Source organism: Myotis myotis, unplaced genomic scaffold, assembly GCF_014108235.1.
Source record: "Myotis myotis isolate mMyoMyo1 unplaced genomic scaffold, mMyoMyo1.p scaffold_m19_p_4, whole genome shotgun sequence".
NCBI classification, from domain to species: domain Eukaryota; kingdom Metazoa; phylum Chordata; class Mammalia; order Chiroptera; family Vespertilionidae; genus Myotis; species Myotis myotis.
Window position 1 is genome coordinate 93,173,619 of NW_023416346.1, and position 17,526 is coordinate 93,191,144.

At 39.7% G+C, this 17,526-nt stretch overlaps 1 protein-coding gene across 1 annotated transcript in view; it reads left to right on the forward strand.

Moving 5' to 3' along the window:
• The window catches only part of AMER1 (APC membrane recruitment protein 1), a 31,376-nt gene extending 20,393 nt beyond the window's left edge, over positions 1-10,983 (forward strand). The window contains exon 4 of the transcript XR_004966965.1: positions 10,742-10,983. The gene's annotated coding sequence lies outside the window, so the exon portion shown is untranslated. The remainder of the gene's footprint in view (positions 1-10,741) is intronic.
• Positions 10,984-17,526: the final 6,543 nt, after the last annotated feature.

Below are 17,526 nucleotides of genomic sequence, written 5' to 3' on the forward strand. Positions count from 1 at the left end.
CATCAAAAGGATGTGTCTCATGGTGGGTCTTTCAGGCAAGCTATAGGAATGGCATCCTTCACCAGGCTATGGACAGAGATGAGAGGCTGGCCAGGCAGCTGCTTGCCTCACCTATTCAGCCATGGGGCTGAGTGGGGAGCACGTGGCTTCTGCCCCTTATTGGAGGGCATCTCATCTGGTAGGCACCAGAGGTGTACCATAGTAATAACCCAGTCACCTTGGGATCATGTCCTTCCTTTGATCATCAAGAAGCCATACCTGGGCCATCAACCAGGAGAAGGTGATTGTGCTAATGGCTTTGGTTTCTCTAATCTAGATTCTTGTCTTTGGCCCCTGATAAGCAAGGGTGTCTGACACCTGATGGTGGGCTTTCTTGAGTTCCACCTAATTGCCATGTCAAAGCCAGAAGGCCTGAAATAGCAGCTGCTTGAAAGTGTTGTGGACAGTGCTGCCACAGACACAATTCGAGGGCTGGGGCCCCTTCCCAGACTAGCAAAGAAGCTTGGTGGCCTCCAGGACCTCATGAGTCAAACAAAGCCAAAATAAATCAAATTATCAAGAGAACCACCTGGGAGGGGAGTTGATAGCTTATAGAAATTGAATACTCTACCATGGGCTGCTCATGGAAGAAAGAAGAAAGGTTTGCTTTGGGATCTTCTGGAGCAACACTTTCTGGGGTGTCTTATTACATCCATTTGAAATTCACAGGGATTCTGGAATCAGGGAAGCCTGGGTTTATGCCTTAATTTTTCCCCCTCATTAATCAATGGAGACTTGAACAAATCATTTCTCCTTCTGAGTCTCAGTTTCTCTATCAATAATATGTGAGTGGCATGGACATAGATTTGACTACACTAGTTTCCATAAACAAGTTGGAAGATTGGGCTAACTCAGACCCATGAAACTTTTCAGCTACCTATTGTCCACCCTGATTCTGACTCATTTGGCCTGAGTGGAGTTCTTTTTTTGTGGTACCCCACATGACTAATACATTGGGCGTGCTGGATGAGCTGAGGGGTAAGAGTGCCTCCTGTTCTTCTGTGACTGGTGGCCACCAAGGGAATCCTTTGCAAAGCTGGAAGGGACATTGGTGGAGGAAACTTCTTAAGACCTTCTTTAGATCATCAACAAAACAACCACAGTCAGCTCCATTGCTGGTCCATCTGAGGGCTGGGATTGTGCTTAGCAAATGGGTTGCCTTGATTCCCAGTTTCTGTTAGAGCAGATGTAAACTCAGCAGATAAGAGACCTTTGTGAAAGCCTTTTGGAGGGTGTTGTGGGCAAGTTGCTAGTTTCCATTGCCCCCATCATGACTGGGCTTGGGACCCTACTGACTGTGTTCTCTCCCTAGATAATTCCTAGATACAGTCTGTGCTTCATGGTTTCTAGGAGCAACACCTAGTCAATAAGTGCAAGTGACCTGAGGGTATCACTTTCAAGTCGACAATCTCTATTATCACCTAAAAGGCCCCTGAAAAAGGTGAGCAAAGCAGATGATTTTAACTCTGCTTTACAAATGAGGAAATAAAGGCATGGAGAAGTGAAATGACTTGCTCATGGTAATATAGAACATTGACTGCAAGTCAGAATGAGAGAAAGAGGGTGGGCAGGTTGGGATGGAAAAGGTGGTGGAAGAGAAAGATTTCTGCTAATAATTCTCCAAGTGCAGAATGAATAATATCATTGATATGTTCCAGGCGGTATACACTTTAACATTATCACATGTAGTTATTAACTCTATGAGGTTGACATTGTTGTTACCTGCATTTTTAGATGAGAAAACTGAGCCTCAGTTAGCTTAAGACCCTTGCCAAAGTTCACAGCCAGATCACTGGGCTCCAGATTTCCTGCTTTTCCATTGCACTTGAGTAAGACTGCTGGTTAGTTGTACATTATGGGTGCTAGGGTGTGAATGCCAGCAATGCCCCTAGCAGCAGCCTGAAGCTGACCATTGGGTGTACTGATTCTGGGGCCTCCTGAGAGGTGCAAAGTCAGCTACTGCCTATGCCATGCCTGGGACCACCTAGCATAAGCCACAGAGTGATCTGCAGATGGCTGCTACTAGTGTTGTGCTTGGAGGTGCCTGGGAGAGGCCAAGCTGTGAACCAAGGCAGGCTGCTGCTAATGCCAAGCCTGGGCCCACTTATTGAGAGATGCAGGGCACACTGAGGCCAACTGCTGTTTGTTTGAGAGATTTTAGAAAAGTCTGAAGCCTGAGCTAGGATGGCCATTCATATGGAAAAAGCCACTGCAAATAGTTTAGGTGGGGTACATATTGGGTGGAGTGGGGTCTCAGGGAGTAACCAGGGCCAGGAGAACATGTAGATCAGGTTGATGGAGACTCAGATATGGTGACTGCCTGTCAGCACTGTGGCAGGGAGGTCTCAGCAAAAGAACAATGACCTCTACCAGTACTTTTGTCTGGGAGAAAGCTGTCCCCAGTTCTGGCCTTGATGCCAGATAATTTAGTTCCTCCCCATATGTCTCTGGATCCTTTCAAGCTTCTGCCCCAGTGCTGGAGCTCAGAGGGAGTGAGTCCAAGTAAGTCCGTGAATGGGCCCTTTATAAGGAACTGCCTGGGATTCCAGCAGCCTCTGTGTCACTTTTCTGTATAGAAAGCCTGCTTCTGCTTTCTACACTGTAAAATCCTTCTTGCAAGAATGTGCCACTCAGCCATATTCCCCGCTGGTTTTTACAGCCTGAAGTTATGGGAACTTTATTTCCCAGCACTGGAACCCTGTGCTTAGTGGTCTAGTGTGGGGCTGGGACCTCTTGCTCCTCACAGGAGACCTCCCCAGCTGAGATAGCTCTTCTGATTAAAAAAAAAAATGCTACACATTTTCACCTCTCCTATCAGTCTCACTGTGGCTTCTTCTTTAATTCTCTAGTTGTAGGGTTTTCATTCAGCCAGATTTCAGGTAGTTCTGAATGATGGTTGTTCAATGGTTTAGGTGTAATTTTGATGTGTTTGTGGGAGGATGCTACTACCACATTTACCTATGCCAGCATCTTGACTGGAAGCCTTGTTTGTTTTCTTTAAAGTAAGTTTGTTGTTTTTTGCTATTTTCATTTTATTTATTTGTTTCTTTGTTTAGCAAGAGGAAGGAAGAGGAAGAGAGAGAAATTTCAATGTGAGAGTGGAAATCCCCTACAATCCCCAGCAAGTCCCCTACCAGGGATCAAGCTTGCAACCTGGCCATGTGTCCTGACCAGGAATTGAATCAGCAACCTTTCGGTGCATGAGATGACGCCCAGTCAACTGAGTCACACTGGCCAGGGCTATTTTATTTATTTTATTTTTCTAATTGAATTTATTTGGGTGACATTGCTTAATAAAACTATGTAGGTTTAAGGTATACAATTCTATAATACATCATCGGTATGTTGCATTGTGTGTTCACCACCCCAAGTCGTATTTTTCTCCATCACCATTTATCCCCCTTTCCCCTCTCCTGCCTCCTCAAACCACCCCCTTCCCTCTGGTAATGATCATACTGTTGTATGTGTATGAGGTTTCTTTTTTCTCCTTAATCCCTTCACTTTTTCACCCAGCACTCCCTACCCCTTGACCTCTGGCTCCAAATTTCTCATCCTAACAGGAAAGCAGAAAATTCTATGTTATTTATGACTGGGATCTCCTAAGAGTGGCACTGGAATCTAGGGAGTGCTTGTGCTACTCAGAAATGAGGGCAAAGACAACTAATATTTATAACAGTCACCATTGAGATTCTCATTTTCCATGCCGTCAGTATGGGAGGAAAAGCTAAAAGCCATGGTGACTTAGATTTTGCCTCCCCCTGGGTACATTAGAGCCATCTCCTCCCCATCTTTGAAGCACTGATGTGAGTAGAGCTTGAGTTCCTTGTGCCCTACACTCAAGAGCTCTTCCTTTCCAGATGGGGCTGGGAATGTTGTGAATCTCTCTTCATTTTCTCTCTCAGGCCTTTCCAAAGGCTCATTCTTCTCCTTTATGACAATATCTTCTCAGTGGGGATTTCAGCTTTTTATAAAAGAATGATAGATTCAGTGGCGTCAGCCTGCTTCTGTTTTTCTACACTGAAATCCCTCTTGCAAGAAGTCTGTCAAGAGTCTGGTTATTTCCATGGAGCAAAAGGATGGGGGCAGAGCATAGATGGATAACAGGCACAAACAAACATGAACACTTACAGAAATTACACCACCACAAAAATACTGCCTATTAAATGATTTCACTGTCCTAGATTTCATGACACCAAAATCCTAGTCCCTGATTTGCTTGTAACTGATGAAAAAACAGGTAATTTCTTAGAGCTTCAGTTTCTTCACCTATAAATGAGAAGGTTGGAGAACATAGAATCTCAGGCTTAAGTTCTTTTTAGATCCTCCCCCTTTGATGCTTACATTAGTCCTATGCCGCCTGTCTTGTTCCTGTTTGCCTCCACTGGCATAAGATATCTCTTCTTACATTGAGCTGCAATTAGCCTAGCTTCGTCCCTGGGAACCATATAGATTTTGTCTGCTGTCTACACTCTTTGCCCTATAACAGCCCTTTTGGATATGACAGAAGAGATATTCTGTGACTTAACAAATATTAAGTACATTTATATGCCAAGTTATTTTCTAGTTGCTGAGGGTGCAGCAGTGAACAAGAGAGATAAAAACCCTATACTCATTCGGATTATTTTCGGAGGGCAGATAATAACCAAAATAAATCAGTAAAAGACATAGTATGTCAGATAGTGATGTTACAATGGGGAAAAATAAAGGAAGGAAGGAGAGACAGAAGATTGCAACTTAAAATAGAGTGGTCAATCATATTAATTTTTCCTATCCATGGACACGGTGTATGCTTTCACTTCTTTGTGTCTTCTTCAATTTCTTTCTTCAGTGTCTTGTAATTTTCCAAGTACAGGTTCTTTACATTACTTGGTTAAATTTATTCCCAGGTATATTTTGAAGCAATTATAAATGGGATTGTTTACTTAGTTTTCCTTTCTGATAGTTCATTATTGGTGTATAAAAATGCAACTGATTTCTGAATATTTATTTTGTATCTTGTTACTTTACTGAGTTCATTGATCAGTTCTAGTAGTTTTTTGTTTTGTTTTGTTTTTGTTTTTGTTTTTGGTGAAATCTTTAGGGTTCTCTATATACAGTATCATGTCACCTGCATATAATGACAGTTTTACTTCTTCCTTTCCAATTTGGATGCCTTTTATTTCTTTTTCTTGTCTGATTGCTGTGGCTAGGACTTCCAGTACTAGGCTGAATAAGAGTGATGAAAGCAGACATCCCTTTTTGTTCCCAATCTTAAGAGAAATGCTTGTAATTTTTGCCCATCAAGTATGATGTTGGCTGTGGGTTTGTCATATATGACATTTGTTATATTGAGGTATGTTCCCTCTATTCCCCCTTTGCTGAGAGTTTTTTTTTTTTTAAATCATAAAATAGCCCTAACTGGTTTGGCTCAGTGGATAGAGTGTTGGCCTGCAGACTGAAGGGTCCCAGGTTCGATTCCAGTCAAGGGCATGTACCTTGGTTGCAGGCACATCTCCAGTAGGGGGTGTGCAGGAGGCAGCTGATCGATGTTTCTCTCTCATCGATGTTTCTAACTTTCTATCCCTCTCCTTCCCTCTCTATAAAAAATCAATAAAATATATCTTAAAAAATCATAAATGGGTGATGGATTTTATAAAATTCTTTTTCTGCATTTATTGATATGCTTAGGTGGTTTTTATCTTTATTTTGTTTATGTGGTGTATCATATTCATTGATTTGTGGATATTGTACCAACCTCATATCCTGGAATAAATCCCACTTGATCATGGGGTATGATCTTTTCAGGTATTGCTGGATCTGGTTTGTCCATACAACCCAAAGCAATCTATAGATTCAGTGCAATTCCTATCAAGACACCAATGGCATGCCCTAGCTGGTTTGGCTCAGTGGATAGAGTGTCAGCGTGTGGACTGAAGGGTCCTGGGTTAGATTCAAGGGAACATGCCTGGGTTGTGGGCTTGACCCTCAATGGAAGGTGTGCAGGAGGCAGCCAGTCAGTGATTCTCTCTCATCATTGATGTTTCTATCTCTCTCTCCATCTCCCTTCCTCTCTTTTTTTTATTTTTTTATTTTATTGATTTTTTACAGAGAGGAAGGGAGAGAGATAGAGAGTTAGAAACATCGATGAGAGAGAAACATCGATCAGCTGCCTCCTGCACATCTCCTACTGGGGATGTGCCCGCAACCCAGGTACATGCCCTTGACCGGAATCGAACCTGGGACCTTTCAGTCCGCAGGCCGACGCTCTATCCACTGAGCCAAACGGGTTTCGGCCTCCCTTCCTCTCTTAAATCAATAAAAATATATTTTAAAAAAAGACACCAAAAGCGTATTTCACAGAACTAAAACAAATATTCCAAAAAATTATGTGGAACTACCGAAGACCTTGAATAGCCACAACAATCTTGAGAAAAAAGAACAAAGTTGGAGGAATCATACTACCTGATATCAAATTATACTACAAAGCCGGAGTAATCAAAACAGCCTGGTACTATCATAAAAACAGACATATAGACCAATGGAACAGAACAGAGAGTCCAGAAATAAACCTACACCTTTATAGTCAATTAATATTTGAAAAAGGAAGCAAAAACATACAATGGGGTAAAGATATTTATTCAATAAATGGTGTTGGGCAAATTAGATATATGCAGAAAAAATGAAGCTAGATCACCTTCTTACACCACACACAAGAATAAACTCAAAATTGATTAACAACTTAAATGTTAGACTCAAAAACATAAAAATCCTAGAAGAAAACATAGGCAGTAAAATCTCAAACATTTCTCCTAGCAATATTTTTTTTCTGATTTATTTTCTTAGGCAAGTAATAAATAAATAAATAGGACTACATCAAACTCGAGTTTTTGCACAGCAAAGAAAATCATAAACAAAATGAAAACACAACCCATTGAATGTGAGAAAATATTTGCTGATACATCTAATAGGGGCTTAATATCCAAAATTTATAAGGAAATTATAAAACTCAACATCAAATAAAGGAAACAATCCAATTAAGAAATGTGCGAAGATCCTGAATACTCACTTCTCCAAAGAGTACATATAAAAGGATGCTCAATGTCACTAATAATCAGGGAAATGCAAATTAAAACCACAATGAGATATCACCTCACACTTGTCAGAGTGGCTACCATCAATAAATCAACAAACAGGTGTTGACAAGGATGTGGAGAAAAGGGAACCCTCATGCACTGTTTGTTGGAACACAGACTGGTGCAGCCACTGTGGAAAAAAATATAGAGTTACCTTAAAAAATTAAAAATGGAACTGCTTTATGACATCAATTCCACTTCTTGGAATATATCCAAAGAAAGCAAAAACATTAATTCAAAAGAATATATGCACCCTATGTTTATTGCAGTGTTATTTACAATAGCCAATATTTGGAAGCAGCCCAAGTGCCCATCAGTAGATGAGTGAATAAAAAACCTGTGATACATTTACACAATGGAATACTACTTAGCTGTAAAACAAAAAAGGAAACTCTTACCTTTTGCTACAGCCTGCATGGACCTGAAGATTATTATCCTAAGTGAAATAAGCCAGTCAGAGAAAGACAAATACCATATGATCTCACTTATATGTGGAACAAAATAAATTGATGAAGAAAGTAGAAACAGAGGCATGGACACATGGAACTGACTGACAGCTGTCAGAGCGGAGTGGGTGGGAGGCTGTGTGAGAAGGGCGAAGGGATTAAGCAAAGGAAACAGAAAAGAAAGACCCATGGACACAGACAACAGTATAGTGATTGCCAGAGGGCAAGGGGGTTGGGGGACGTAGAAGAGGGTAAAGAGGGTATAATGGATAATGGAAGGAGACTTAACTTGGAGTGGTAAACACAATACAATATACAGATGAAGTATTGTAGAATTGCATGCCTGGAATCGACATAATTTTATTAACCAAGTTCAACCCTTTAAATTCAATAAAATAAATTTTAAAAATAAAGTAGAATGGTCAAGAAAGGACTCATTAAGTAGGTCACATTTTAGAGAGGAGCTAAAGCCCTGAGGCAAGAACAGATAATACATGCCAGGAATACCCAGGAGTCCAGTGTGGCTGTAGTGGAGTGAGTGAGGGGACAGTAATAGGAGATGAGGTCACAGAGGTAATGTTGAGGTGAGGTCATTAGAAAGGGCCTTGTAGACCATTGTAAAGACCTTTGCTTTTCTTTTGAGTTAGATGAGATCAGAGAATGACATGGTTTGACTCATGTCCCTTGGAGTAGTCTCTTTTCAAGGCTAAATAGCTCCAGTTCCTTCCAACCTTTCCTCTTATGTCTTAGATGCTATCCCCCTCCCCAGCTTTCTCACTCCCTCTTGGACAAACTCAAATGTTTGTGGCTCTCTTCAAGTGTGGGTCCCAGAACAAGACATGATCTCTCAAGGATGTCTTAACCTAGGTAGAAGGTTGTAGGGCCACTGTTTTACTTGATATTTTCAAATAACTATTTAAAATTGGCATTTGTGCCCTGGCCGGTGGCTCAGGTGGCTAGAGCATCATCTGGTACACCAAAAGATGGCTGGTTACATTCCCGGTCAGGGTACATACCTAGGTTGTGGGTTCCATCCCCAGTCTGGGCATGCATGGGAGACAACCGATTCATGTTTCTCTCTCACATTGGTGTTTCTCTCTTTAAAAATAAAATAAAATAGGCATTTGTTTAGGAATAAAATAATAACAAAGTTTAAAAATCATCACCATAGAGTAAGTAATTTCATTCATTTTAATATGCTAAGTATAATACTTTGGACAAATTTACCTAGGCACTTGTCTTTACTCCTGCAAACCTGTAAGAAATTAACTGGTATTATGAGTTTTAGACTCAAACAGAACTGTGTCTTATTCTTGGCTCCATGATTCTACCAGTTATGTGAAACTGGATAAATGAGACCTTCTCTAAGCCTCAGTATCTTCATCTGTAAAATGGGAGATATAATCTGTAACTTGTAGGGATTAGGAATGTGTCTAACGTTTCTCTGTTAATTGCTTGGACTATGTAGGCCCTGCCCAGATAGTAGACAATCTTAGCTATTATTGTGGCTTGTATCATTAGCACATAGGCCATCTTCACTTTGTACCCTGCAGTGAGAGAGAATCCAGTCAACCTAGTCATGATCTGTGGAGGCCTCAGCAGCTAGGCAATTAAAAATATGGGCCCCTCATGCTTCTTTTATTGAGCACTGTATCTGTTGGGGGCTGGACCTGAGAGTCCCAGAAAAGCCAGGGCTGTCAGCATCCAGGCTCAAGGTCCAATGCCCCACCCCAAAGGAGGACAGAAATGGAGACTTATAATGGTCTTCTTTTACCAGAAATTACAAGTGCCTAGAGCCAAGAGACCTTTAGCAGGCTGTACCTAGGAGAGCGGGCTAAGGTCTGAGCTATACCAACAAGATTAAAACCATCATCCAAATAAGTAGCCTAAATTGGGCATAAGAAGCCAAGGTGCAAAGGAAGGAGAAAATGAGGAATAGTGGGACCAAATAAGAGAGTAGAAAGGAGAGAACTGTGTCTGGTACTTGGTACCAAGAATAGGCTTTTATAAGTTCCTAACAGCTTTTTGTGCAGGCCAGTGAGCTGTATTTGAATACAGGGTACAAAGAACTCACCAAAAATGCTTTTTTCAGGGTTCCTACCTTGAGGGCTATTTTCAAAGCAGCCAAGCCTTAAATCTAAGCATTTGTAAAATTTTTATAATACCACCTCTAGGGCTGGGTTTAGTGGTAGGCCAGTCTAAAGAGAGACTCCACTTAACTAGACGTTTAAAAAAATGGCTTGGGTTGAAGACTACGATTGTTTCTTATGATATTAATGGGATTTCTACATTATGCATTTTATGGCTATATTTTTAAAAATCTATTATTTTAGCATCTTTATGTATACCATATTTTTCTATCAAAGACAAATGTTTATTAAAGATCTATAAGTAACATAAAAAAAGGACTTGGAGCAGGCCTGTGCTGGGAGAAGCCAGGAATCCAATAGGCAAGTCCTTGAGAATCTGAATAGGTCTATTACAGGCTTAAGCATGTTTTCCCACCTGCTAAATGGAGCCAGTAATGTCTACTCAGCTTCCCTTTTACCAATTCTATGCTCCAGCAGAGACCATCATATTGGAAAATGCAGATGCTAAATGTAAAAGTACTTTTTAAAAATTGTAAAAGTCTATAGAAATGCAAGGTGGTAGAATTACTCAAATGCTTTGGCATGGGTTGTCTGCTTTCTATGAGCTCATCTCATCTATAAAGCCAGGACCCTATGAAAAACCATTTGCACCTGCCAGCAGCCAGATCCTACACTGTGACAGTCCAGTCATCAGACACAATGGCTTTAGATTTTTATTTTTGATATATGTGTGTGTTTTAGGATTTTGAAAAATAGTTATACTTAATTTACCCTCATAATAACCCCAACTCCTCAATCTCTTAATCTCTCTCTCTCTCTCTCTCTCTCTCTCTCTCTCTCTCTCTCTCTCTCTCTCTCCAACCCTCCCTCCAAGGCTGAACATGTTCCTGTCTTAGGCAGTAGAGCACACAACTACAGATGGCCTCATGTGGCTTCTTCCCCAGCTGGTTGTGTTCATGGCAGCCACTATTCAGGATGATTGTGGACAGCTGGTGAAAATAATCTCCAGTATCCAAGCTCCTATCTTATTAATCAGGAAATATCTTCTCCATAGGTCAAGATGGAGCAGAGCTTCAAGGAATAGAGTTCAATAGTAGTAGGAGTGTCTGCCTGATCTCCTGGAAGTAACATCAGAGACTTGCCTGGTTGTGGTTTGCCCATGACTGTGTGACCTTGGGCACTCTCACTTATCTGTACCCCAAATTCCTCAACCATAAGGTAAGAATATTAATTCCTGCCCTGACTCCCTCCTGTGATATGGATATGACAGGTATTTAATAAAACATAAAAAAGGTGCCAAAATAGTTGTCATTATTTATGGCATCATCTATGCTGCTTGAATTCTTCAGGAGGAGGCTCTATCTTCAAATTGACAATCACTGCCATCATGCTAAATATGAGATCATATGTTAACTGCTATAGAGATTGTAGAGTTTTACCAGCCCTCAAGAGCCAATTGTACTCATCTCTTTTTTTAATATATTTTATTGATTTTTTTTATAGAGAAGAAGGGAGAGGGATAGAGAGTTAGAAACATTGATGAGAGAGAAACATCGATCAGCTGCCTCCTGCACACTCCCTACTGGGGATGTGCCCGCTACCAAGGCACATGCCCTTGACCGGAATCGAACCGGGGACCCTTGAGTCCTCAGGCTGACGCTCTATCCACTGAGCCAAACCGGTTAGGGCTGTACTCATCCCTTTGCAACTCCATATTCAGTGACATCACATTGATAGATCAAATTGGCAACAGTAAAAGTAATTTCTACCATGGAAATCAGCAACCACAGCAAATCCAGACCTTTTTGTTTTTCAGAGATCCAGACATGTTTCAGCCATAAAGGAGCTGCCAATCTACACACACACACACACACACACACGCATGCTTTGGGAAAGTGGTATGATAAGCAGGTACACAACTACAATAAATGAAAGTACTAAGTTGAATCACATGATATTGCTATTTGTGCCAGTCAAAATTAGCTGAGTACTGGCAATTTGATATGGCTCAACATAATAAAATATCATCTACAGCAGAGGATAGTACCTGGAATGAAAGAGGTTTTCCCAAGACCCCTCAGATGACATGAGGCTGAGTTGGAGTTAAGCCCCACTGGGGTACCTTGTCTTTAAAGGGTCCATCACATCTTTATTGTTCTCTGATTCCTTGTCAACATGAACAAGGCTCTGACATGAGAACCTCAGTACTAATGAGGTAAGATAACCACATGTCCTTTGTGTCATTGTCTCCTTTAAGTTAAAGGTTAGAATTCAGGTCATATCCCTATGCCATAGCCTCTTTAGCCCAATACACACATTCTCTCTCCCTCGCTGTCCCTCTCTTTCTCTCTATCACACTCTCACCACTCTGTCTGTGTCTTGCATTTTAAGAGTGCCAGAAATTAGAGCATGTCCGTAGGAGAGCAAAGGAAAATGATTATTAAAGTTGGAAATAGGATCTATGAGGACAGGTGAAAGGAATTTTTCTCTGAGGAAACAAATTTGCCTGTCAACAGAATTATAGTCTTCAAGGCTCAAAAGACTGATATACAGATAATGCTATACTGCCTTTTTCAATTTCCTGAAGCCAGAATGAGTCAACATATCAGTTAATGGCATTACCAGCCAATCAGGCTCCTAAATGAAGTCACCACTGACGCTTTTCTTTTGCTCAGTCTCCACATATAATCAGTCACTGAATTCTGGTTGATTTTATCCCTTAAGCATCTCTTGAATCCAACCTCTCCTCTCTATCTCAGCTGTCATGGGTCTAAATTAGGCCTTCATTTCTAGACTTCACTGAGCACAACCTGTCCACTCTCAGCTGCCACTACCACGTTGTTCTTTAGTAATCACCCATCAGCTCAGGCTATGCCACTTGTGAAGTCACTATTTCCTATGAAATCAAGACTGATGTTAGAACCAATTCTTACCAGTCTATACAGCAGATGCTTTGTTTCCCCAGTATTACCACCACAGAGATTTTATACATGCTTCCCCCTCTAATTAGACTTCTACTACCTTCGCCCATTGAAATCCTACTTATCTTTTATGATACTACCTTCCTGAAAGCCACCTCCTCCTGATTTCCACATCACAGAGGGCTCATTTGCTCTTCTGAATCCTACAGCTACTCATTTGCCTCTTTCTATTAGTACCCCAAATAGCCTAGTGTCAAAAAAGAACTAATATCTTACCCTTTGCAACAGCATGGATGGACATGGAGGGCATTTTGCTAAGTGAAATAAGTTAGTTAGAGAAAGATAGATGTCATATGATCTCACTTATATGTGAAATCTAATGAACAAAATGAACTAACAAGCAAAATAGAGACAGACTCATAGATAGAGAAAAGGCTGACAGTTATTGAAGGTTGTTGGAGGGCTGGGTTGGGGTGGAGGGATTGAGCAAAAACAAAACAAAAAACAAACAAAAAAAACTAATGGACACAGAAAACAGTGTGATGATTGTCAGAAGGAGGGGGTTGGAGCCAGGTAGAAGAGGATATAGGGGGAATAAATGGTAACGTAAGGGGAGTTGACTTTGAGTGGTGAACACACAGTACATTATACAGATGATGTTTTGTAGAATTTTGCACCTGAAACCTGTATAGTTTTGTTAATCACTATCACTCAAAAAATTCAATAAAAAGGAGAAAAAAGTAACAATTTTTAAGCCAGACTTAGTGGTTCTCAACCCTCCTAATGCCGCGACCCTTTAATACAGTTCCTCATGTTGTGGTGACCCCCAACCATAAAATTATTTTCGTTGCTACTTCATAACTGTTATTTTGCTACTGTTATGAATCATAATGTTAATATCTGATATGCTATATGTGTTTTCCGATGGTCGCGACCCACAGGTTGAGAACTGCTGGAAGTTCTGACTTTGGTAACTATTAGCTATGTGATATTGAGCAAGTTGCTGAAGTTCTTATGTACACCTATAAAATGGGCTACATATTGGTATTTCCCTAAGAAGGTGTTATAAAATGTTAAAGATTTATTAACTTAAACTGAATTATTATTAACTGTAAACTGAAACATAGTAAATTGTAAATGCTCCTGTTATATTTATATTCTTATCTTATCTCTCCTACTAGATCTGCAATTTTCAACTGGTGTGCCACAAGAATTTTTAAAACATATAATACATGACTACAATATTTAGTCAGGGGCACTGACCTCTTTTTCTTTAGAATGTCAAATAAAAAATGGCAACAGCCAGCACAATAACAATTGGTGTGAATGAATCAAATTATACCAATTTTTTGTCTCAGATTGGCAACAAGTATAAGTTTTTGGTGTGTTGCAGAATTGTGGCAATTAGTTTAAGTGTGCCATAAGATGAAAAGGGTTGAAAATTGCTGGAATAGATGATAGTTGGAATATATGTATTACTTGAGGGCAGAAGCAATATATGTATTACTAATCTTTATGACATTTATTAATGATTTTTGAAATGCTTTTCAGAGATCTAGTTACTATTCTTTTTTTGATGTTGTTTTCTTTTTTAAATTTCTTTATTGATTAAGGTATTACATATGTGTAATTATCCCCCCATTACCCCCCCATCATACCCTCATCCTTCTGTTGTCTGTGTCTATTGGTACTAATATGCATACATACAAGTCCTTTAGTTGATCTCTCCCCCTTACCTCCACCCTCCCCTACCTTCCTTATGAGGTTTGACCTTCTAATTGATGATTCTCTGTCTCTGGATCTATTTTTTGTTCATCAGTTTATGTTGTTCATTATATTCCATAAATGAGTGAGATCATATGATATTTATCTTACTCTGACTGGCTTATTTCATTTAGCATAATGCTAACCAGTTCCATCCATGCTGTTGCAAATGGTAAGAACTCCTTCTTTTTTACCACAGCCCAGTATTCCATTGTGTAGATGTACCACAGTTTTTTTTATCCACTCATCTGCTGATGAGCGCTTAGGCTTTTTCTAAATCTTAGGTATGGTGAATTGTGCTGCTATGAACATAGGGGTGCATATATTCTTTCTGATTGGTGTTTCTAGTTTCTTGAGATATATTCCTAGAAATGGGATCACTGAGTCAAATGGGAGTTCCATTTTTAGTTTTTTGAGGAAACTCCGTACTGTTCTCCACAGTGGCTGCACCAGTCTGCATTCTCACCAGCAGTGCAAGAGGGTTCCATTTTCTCCGCATCCTCACCAGCACTTGTCACTTGTTGATTTGTTGATGATAGCAATTCTGACAAGTGTGAGATGGTACCTCATTGTTGTTTTGATTTGCATCTCTTGGATAATTAGTGACTGACCATGTTTTCATATGTCTCTTCGCCTTCCTTATGTCCTCTTTCAAAAAATACCTATTTAGGTCTGCTGCCCATTTTCTGCTTGGGTTGTTTATGTTCCTTTGGTTAAGTTGTATGAGTTCCCTGTAAATATTAGAGATTAAACCCTTATCAGTGATAACATTGGCAAATATGTTCTCCCATGCAGTGGGCTTTCTTGTTTTGTTGATGGTTTCTTTTGCTGTGCAAAAGTTTTTTTATTTTGATGTAGTCCTATTTTTTTCTCTTTAGTTTCCATTGCCCTAGGACAGGAGTGGGCAACCTTTTTGTGAGTGTGTGCCCAAACCAGCAAAATCTCTGACTCAAAATTCTTCTGCGTGCCAACCCTAATTTTTTGAGAACATGTTACGCCTACTTGATATCTCTTGAGTTGTATGTATGTGAAGAACCTTGAAGAAATAATAAAATTCATTCGAGCAACAAAAACACAGTATATGATGATGAAAAATACATTTATTTTTTAATGTATACATGTACACTGATAGTCCGACAGAAAACTTTATGACTCTGTTTGATATTATCAGTGTGACTTTTGCTGCTGCATCACTGATGACAGAGATTTTACATCAGGTTTATATTTCATGACTTTCAGAGACATGCACAAGCTACTACTTTCATCCGTCAGGCTACTGCTATTACGAGACTTAACAAAATTTATCACTGAGAACAAAATTCACAAGCGTATGTGGATGAAAACATGGAGAGTAATGTTGTTGCAAAGTTTTTGTTTTGTTTTTTAAATTTGTTTTATTGCTTAAGGTATTACAAAGAGTATTACATATGTCTCCGGTTTTTTTTTTTTGTTTGTTTGTTTGTTTTGTTTTTTTGCCTCTTGACCTTCCCCCGGCCTCCTCTACCTGCCAGGGTCTTATGTCCATTGGGTAAGTTTATATGCATGCATACAAGTTCTTCGGTTGATCTCTTAACCCCTGCCCCGGCCCAACCCTCCCCGCTGTAGTTTGACGTATCGCAAAGTTTTTTAACAGAAAAAAATTTCTGGAATGGCATTCCAAGTCCTCAATAGTTCCTTTTTGACACTATTGAAATTGCTCTTCCCCGCTCTAGTCAATCCATGTCTATCATCCTTAAGATAACTTGTTATGTAAAATTATTTATCTAAGATACACCTACACTGAGTTTATCTGAAAAATAAAAAAGTCGATATTAAGAAAAAAATGTAAATGGAAGATTATAAGAGAGGGTTTTGCGTGCCAGCAAAAATTACTGGCATGCCATGTTTGGCATGCGTGCCAGGGATTGCCCACCCCTGCCCTAGGAGCAGTATCAGTGAAGAAATTGCTTCAGCATATGTCTGAGATTTTGCTGCCTGTGGATGCCTCTAGTATTTTTATGTTTTCCCGTCTTATGTTTAAGTCCTTTATCCACTTTGAGTTTATTTTTGTATGGTGTAAGTTGGTGGTCTAGTTTCATTTTTTGCATGTGTCTGTCCAATTTTCCCAACACCATTTATTGAAGAGACTCTTGACTCCATTGTATGTTTATGCCTCCTTTGTCAAATATTAATTGAGCATAGTGGTTTGGGTCAATTTCTGGGTTCTCTCTTCTACTCCATTGATCTACATGTCTGTTATTGTGCCAGTGCCAGGCAGTTTTGAGAACAGTGGCTTTGCAATACAGCTTGATATCTGGTATTGAGATCCCTCCAACTGTGTTCTTCTTTCTCAGGATTGCTGCAGCTATTCGGGGTCCATTTTTATTCCAGATGAGTTTTTGGAATGTTCATTCTAGGTCTGTGAAATATGCCGTTGGTATTTTAATGGGGAGTGCATTGAATCTATAGATTTCTTTGGGTAGTATGGACATTTTGATGATGCTGATTCTACCAATCCATGAACACGGTATGTTCTTCCATCTGTTTATGTCTTCCTCTATCTCTTTTTTCAGTGTCCTGTAGTTTTCCGAGTACAGGTCTTTTACCTCCTTAGTTAAGTTTATTCCTAGGTGTCTTAAATTTTTGGTGCGATGGTAAATGGGATTGCTTTTTTAGTCTCTCTTTCTGTAAGTTCATTATTGGTGTATAAAAATGCCATAGATTTCTTGGCTTTAATTTTGTATCCTGCTACATTGCCAAATTCATTTATTAATTCTAATAATTTTTTGACGAAGTCTTTAGGGTTTTCTATGTACAGTATCATGTCGTCTGCGAATAAGGACAGTTTTACTTTTTCTTTTCCAATTTAGGTGCCTTTTATTTCTTTCTTCTTCTTGTCTGATCACAATGGCTAATACTTTCAGTACTACGTAGGACAGGAGTGGTGAGAGTGGACATCTCTGTCTTGTTCCTGTTCTTAAGGGAAATCGTTTTAGTTTTTACCCATTGAGTATGATGTTGGTTATGGGTTTGTCATATATGGTTTTTATTATGTTGAGGTATGATCCTTGTATTCCTACCTTGCTGAGAGTTTTTATCAAGAAAGGGTGTTGAATTTTGTCAAATACTTTTTCTGCATCAATTGATATGACTATGTGATTTTTATCTCTCAATT